Below are 7,348 nucleotides of genomic sequence, written 5' to 3'. Positions count from 1 at the left end.
CGATAAACAGCTTGTAAAATTAACGATTAACAGCTTGTAAAAAGAACGATCAACAGCTTGCAATAAAACGATAAACAGCTTGTAAAAATAACGATAAATAGATTGCAATACTAGCGATAAACAGATTGCAATAATAGCGAAAAAAAGATTGCAAAAATAACGATATAGATAGCAAAAATAACGATACAAAGATTCCAGTAATAACGATGAACACTGCAGAAATCAAGATAAACAGATTGCAGTAATAACGATAAACATCTTGCAAAAATAACGATAAACAGATTGCAAAAATAACGATCACCATCTCGCACAAATAACGATAAACAGATTGCAGTAATAACGATCAACATCTTGCAAAAATAACGATACACAGACTTCAGTAATAACGATGAACACTTTGCAAAAATAACGATAAACAGATTGCAGTAATTACGATCACCATCTTGCAAAAATAACGATAAATAGATTGCAGTGATAGCGATCAACATCTTGCACAAATAACGATAAACAGATTGCAGTGATAACGATCATCATCTTGCAAAAATAACGATAAACAGATTGCAGTGATAACGATCATCATCTTGCAAAAATAACGATAAACAGATTGCAGCAATAACGATCAACATCTTGCACAAATAACGATAAACAGATTGCAGTAATAACGATCAACATCTTGCAAAAATAACGATAAACAGATTGCAGCAATAACGATCAACATCTTGCACAAATAACGATAAACAGATTGCAGTAATAACGATCAACATCTTGCACACATAACGATAAACAGATTGCAAAAACAACAATTAGTAGTTCATTGTATAATGCTCTACAACAAGTTTCCGTTCCCTTCAAGACATCCCCAATGATACAATTGGGTTAATGTGGCCGACGTAGTTGGTTTGAAGGACTCCAGTTCCCTATGAATAAGAAGACATATTATACACCAGTTCCTTAACCGGTATGGCGTGTTTGGGTGGCTAATGATTCTTTGGTGCGCGTTTGTACCAGTCACAAGGATTAACTAACTAGTCCTCTGGTTAATCGTTATGAAGTTTTCGATTCACCCTTAAGACCTCGCTTTACAACATTCTGTTTTATCACCTCCGCCAACGAAGTTGGAGGGAGGTTATGTTATACCCCCTATTTGTGTGTTTGATTGTGAACAGCTTCCTGGCCACAATTTTAATCGCAGAGTAATGAAATTTGCATAGAAGAACTGTTATGTAAAAAGCTGGACATAATTAAAATTTGGAAGGGCAAGGTCAAAGGTCAAGCAAAATGTCCAATTCACGTAATCAGCCATAAGTTTGGACATCGTTGTCAAAGAGACTTCAAACTTGGTTCAACTTTGAGTGTATGAAAATCCACACCAATTAATACATGTTAAGTTCAGAGGTCAAGGTCGAGCGAAAGGTCGATTGATTGATTGATTTGAGGTTTTCTGGCATCCTGACATCTAAGCAAAAGGTTGAGAAATATGCTGTCGTGGAGGAGGTCTGCGCCCTACTGAGTGCCCCTCTAGTTATAACTGCTTCTTAATTGTATTCATTTGCAATGCTCTAGACTTGACATTTCTCCATTTCTCTACTGGTGCTTCTCAAGTTTCTTGAATAGATAACGCTATTAACTGTTAACAAAACGAAACTTATACATTTTGTCCGATAATTCTATATCAGTCGAAAAAAAATCTATTATGGTCTTTCAATTTCTTAGGGTTGAGTCCTCTTGCTTGAGGGTACACTCGCATGCAGTATTCTATCTTATTTTGTTACATTTTTTATCGTTTATTATAGGAAATATTACTCTTAATGTTGTTATTGTTCTTAATATAATTTTTTTCCTTCTTTCCTATCCTAACTGGGCTACTTTCCCTGTTAGAGCCCCTGGGCTTATAGCATCCTGCTATTCAAACTAGGGTTGTAGCTTAGCAAGTAATAATAATAATAATAATAATAATAATAATAATAATAATAATAATATTACTACCACCACCACCACTACTACTACTACTACTACTACTACTACTACTACTACTACTAATAATAATAATAATAATAATAATAATAATAATATTCTGTAATTCAGAAGATTTTTCATTTCATTATCGATATAGTTCTAACAGCGTGAAGGCTAGTCATGTACATCCATGTAAGCCATAATAAAGATTATATCGAATAACTTTAATCTATAATCGCTACAAAACTCGAACACTTAAGGATACTAAAGTCAGAGACAACTCCACGAATACGAACGTCCTCTGCAGAGCCAAAACTTTTCTTGTGTCTTTTATTCCCACTGTGCCATTGTCTTACAATGTCTTGGGGGTGGAGTTCTCTTGCTTGAGGGTACACTCGGACACACTGTTCTTTCTTATTTCTCTTCCCCCTTTTTTAAAGTTTTTATAGCTTATAGATGAGATTTATTTGTTCACTGTTTTATTTAACTGTTAATTACTTTTCTTGTAGTTAATTTACTTCCTTGTTTCCTTTCCTCATTGGGCTATTTTCCCTGTTGGAGCCCTTGGGCTTATAGCAGCCTATATTTCCAACTAGGGTTGTAGCTTAGCAAGTAATTAAAATAATAATAATAATAATAATAATAATAATAATAATAATAATAATAATAATAATATAATTATTATTATCATTATCATTATTACTATTAATGATAATAATAATAATAATAATAATAATAATAATAATAATAATAATAATAATAATAATAATAATAATAATAGAGGCCCAAATGAAAGGAGAGGCCGACGGGAGGATGCTTACTAAATTTCTCACCGTTCATCGTATTGCCAGTGGGCTGTTCATTTCCATTGTAAGTGTGGTTTCCCTTAGGGGAGATTTTGTGGTCTGCATTTAAAAATGCGTTTCACCTTTTTTTTTTCACATTTGGACATTCCATTTGTGAAAGTTTGCTTGGCGAGTTAACCTGAAGAAACAACCACCACCACCACCACAACATCAACAATAATATTAATAAAGTTAAAATTAATAACAATAATAATGATAATAATAATAATAATAATAATAATAATAATACTAACAATAATAACAATAAAAATAATAATAGTGCTAAAATTAATAATAATAATAATAATAATAATAATAACAACAAAACAACAACAATAATAATAGTTAAAATTAATAATAGCAGCAACAACAACAAAAATAATAGCAATAACAATAAAGTTAATAATAATAATAATAATAATAATAATAATAATAATAATAATAATAATAATAATAATAACATTAATAATAAAATTAAAATTAATGTCCTCTGTCACATTGAACCAAACCCTTAAAAAATCATTATTTTAAGAATTTCATCACCACTTAAAGACTTAAATTCTTAATTCACATAAAAATAAAATATGAAGAAAGACATAGGAAATAGGAAAATGGCATAAAAGAAGGGGAAAGTTAGGCTGGTTCGTCTAAGTGCGGGCGTACCGTAGGTGACCTAGTTAGCTGGGGTCCAGTGACCCCGGCTGACGTCCACACGAACCGTTGATACAAGTCCAAATGTTAAGGCATTGTTAAGATACAGAAGTAAGATGTCGAATTAGAATGTTTGGTAAGGAGAAACAGTATTCTCAATGTTATTGTTAAGAAACAGAAGATGTCGAATTAGAATGTTTGGTAAGGAAAGACAGTATTTTTAATGTTATTTTTAAGATACAGGAGATGTCGAATTAGAATGTTTGGTAAAGAAAAACAGTACTTTCAATGTTATTGCTAATATACAGAAGATGTCGAATTAGAATATTTGGTAAGGAAAAACAGTATTTTCAATGTCATTGTCAAGTTACAGAAGATGTCGAATTAGAATGTTTGGTAAGGAAAAACAGTATTCTCAATGTTATTGTTAAGATACAGATGTCGAATTAGAATGTTTGGTAAAGAAAAACAGTACTTTCAATGTTATTGCTAAGATACAGAAGATGTCGAATTAGAATGTTTGGTAAGGAAAAACAGTATTTTCAATGTCATTGTCAAGTTACAGAAGATGTCGAATTAGAATGTTTGGTAAGGAAAAACAGTATTCTCAATGTTATTGTTAAGATACAGAAGATGTCGAATTAGAATGTTTGGTAAGGAAAAACAGTATTTTCAATGTCATTGTCAAGTTACAGAAGATGTCGAATTAGAATGTTTGGTAAGGAAAAACAGTATTCTCAATGTTATTGTTAAGATACAGAAGATGTCGAATTAGAATGTTTGGTAAGGAAAAAAGTATTCTCAATGTCATTGTCAAGTTACAGAAGATGTCGAATTAGAATGTTTGGTAAGGAAAAACAGTATTCTCAATGTTATTGTTAAGATACAGAAGATGTCGAATTAGAATGTTTGGTAAGGAAAAACAGTATTCTCAATGTCATTGTTAAGATACAGAAGATGTCGAATTAGAATGTTTGGTAAGGAAAAACAGTATTTTCAATGTCATTGTCAAGTTACAGAAGATGTCGAATTAGAATGTTTGGTAAGGAAAAACAGTATTCTCAATGTTATTGTTAAGATACAGAAGATGTCGAATTAGAATGTTTGGTAAGGAAAAAAGTATTCTCAATGTCATTGTCAAGTTACAGAAGATGTCGAATTAGAATGTTTGGTAAGGAAAAACAGTATTCTCAATGTTATTGTTAAGATACAGAAGATGTCGAATTAGAATGTTTGGTAAGGAAAAACAGTATTTTCAATGTCATTGTCAAGTTACAGAAGATGTCGAATTAGAATGTTTGGTAAGGAAAAACAGTATTCTCAATGTTATTGTTAAGATACAGAAGATGTCGAATTAGAATGTTTGGTAAGGAAGAACAGTATTCTGTATGGCATTGTTAAGATACAGATGTCGAATTAGAATGTTTGGTAAGGAAGAACAGTATTCTCAATGTTATTGTTAAGATACAGAAGATGTCGAATTAGAATGTTTGGTAAGGAAAAACAGTATTCTCAATGTCATTGTCAAGTTACAAAAGATGTCGAATTAGAATGTTTGGTAAGGATGAACAGTATTCTCAATGTTATTGTTAAGATACAAAAGATGTCGAATTAGAATGTTTGGTAAGGAAGAACAGTATTCTCAATGTTATTGTTAAGACACAGACGTCGAATTAGAATGTTTAGTGAAGAAGAACAGTATTTTCAATGTTATTGTTAAGATACAGAGGATGTCGAATTAGAATGTTTGGTAAGGAAGAACAATATTATCAATGTTATTGTTAAGATACAGAAGATGTCGAATTACAATGCTTGGTAATGAAGAACAGTATTTTCAATGTTATTGTTAAGGTAGAGAAGAGGTCGAATTAGAATGTGGGGTAAAGAAGAACAGTATTCTCAATGTTATTGTTAAGATACAGAAGATGTCGAATTAGAATGTTTGGTAAGGAAGAACAGTATTCTCAATGTTATTGTTAAATGAAGATCTAGGAGAAAAAGACCCTAATTCTCAATGTTAAATGAATATCTGGGAAAAAAGACCCCAATTCTCAATGTTAAATGAATATCTGGGAGAAAAAGACCCTAATTCTCAATGTTAAATGAATATCTGGGAGAAAAAGACCCTAATTCTCCATGTTCTTTGAATTTCTGAGATATAAAGACCCTAATTCTCAATATTAAACGAATATCTAGGAGAAAAAGACCATAATTCTCGATGTTAAATGAATATCTGAGATAAAAAGACCCTGATTCTCAATATTAAACGAATATCTAGGAGAAAAAGTGTCGGATTCTCAATGTTAAACGAATATCTAGGAAAAAACACACAAATTCTCCATGTTAAACGAATATCTAGGAAAAAACCTAATTCTCAATGTTAAAGAAATATCTGGGAGAAAAAGACCCTAATTCTCAATGTTAAATGAATATCTGGGAGAAAAAGACCCTAATTCTCAATGTTAAATTAATATCTGGGAGAAAAAGACCCTAATTCTCAATGTTAAATGAATATCTGGGAGAAAAAGACCCTAATTCTCAATGTTAAATAAATATCTGGGAGAAAAAGACCCTAATTCTCAATGTTAAATTAATATCTGGGAGAAAAAGACCCGAATTCCTAATGTTAAATGAATATCTGGGAGAAAGATACCCTAATTCTCAATGTTAAATGAATATCTGGGAGAAAAAGACCCTAATTCTCAATGTTAAATTAATATCTGGGAGAAAAAGACCCGAATTCCTAATGTTAAATGAATATCTGGGAGAAAGATACCCTAATTTTCAATGTTCAATGAATATCTGGGAGAAAAATACCCTAATTCTCAATGTTAAATGAATATCTAAGAGAAAATTACCCTACTTCTCAATGTTGATGAATATCTGGGAGAAAAAGACCCGAATTCTCAATGTTAAATGAATATCTGGATGAAAAAAACCATAATTCTCAATGCTAAATGAATATCGGGGAGAAAAAAACCCTAATTCCTAATGTTGAATGAATATCTGGGAGAAAAAGACCCTAATTCTCAGCGTTTCATGAATCTCTGGGACAATAAGACCCTAATTCTTAATGTTGAATGAATATCTGGGAGAGAAAGACCCTAATTCTCAATGTTGAATAAATGTCTGAGAGAAAAAGACCCTAATTCCTAATGTTAAACGAATATCTGGGAGAAAAAGACCCGAATTCTCAATGTTAAATGAATATCTGGGAGAAAAAGACCCTATTTCCTAAGGTTAAATGAATATCTGGGAGAAAAAAGACCCGAATTCTCAATGTTAAATGAATATCTGGAAGAAAAAGACCCTAATTCCTAATGTTAAATGAATATCTGAGAGAAAAAGACCCTAATTCGCAATGTTAAATGAATATCTGGGAGAAAACGACCCTATTTCCTAATGTTAAATGAATATCTGGGAGAAAAAGACCCGAATTCTCAATGTTAAATAAATATCTGGAAGAAAAAGATCCTAATTCCTAATGTTAAATGAATATCTGGGAGAAAAAGACCAGAATTCTCAATGTTAAATGAATATCTAGGAGAAAAAGACCCGAATTCCCAATGTCAAATGAATAGCAGAGAGAAAAAGACCCTATTTCCTAATGTTAAATGAATATCTGGAAGAAAAGACCCAAATTCTCAATGTTAAATGAATATCTGGGAGAAAAAGACCCTATTTCCTAGTGTTAAATGAATATCTGGGAGAAAAAGACCCGAATTCTCAATGTTAAATGAATATCCGGGAGAAAAAGACCCTATTTCCTAATGTTAAATGAATATCTGGGAGAAAAAGACCCTAATTCTCAATGTTAAATGAATATCTGGGAGAAAAAGACCCTATTTCCTAGTGTTAAATGAATATCTGGGAGATAAAAAAAGACCCGAATTCTC

Source organism: Palaemon carinicauda, chromosome 12, assembly GCF_036898095.1.
Source record: "Palaemon carinicauda isolate YSFRI2023 chromosome 12, ASM3689809v2, whole genome shotgun sequence".
Lineage (NCBI taxonomy): Eukaryota > Metazoa > Arthropoda > Malacostraca > Decapoda > Palaemonidae > Palaemon > Palaemon carinicauda.
The sequence above is the reverse complement of the archived record's forward strand: the minus strand, read 5'-3'. Positions refer to the sequence as shown.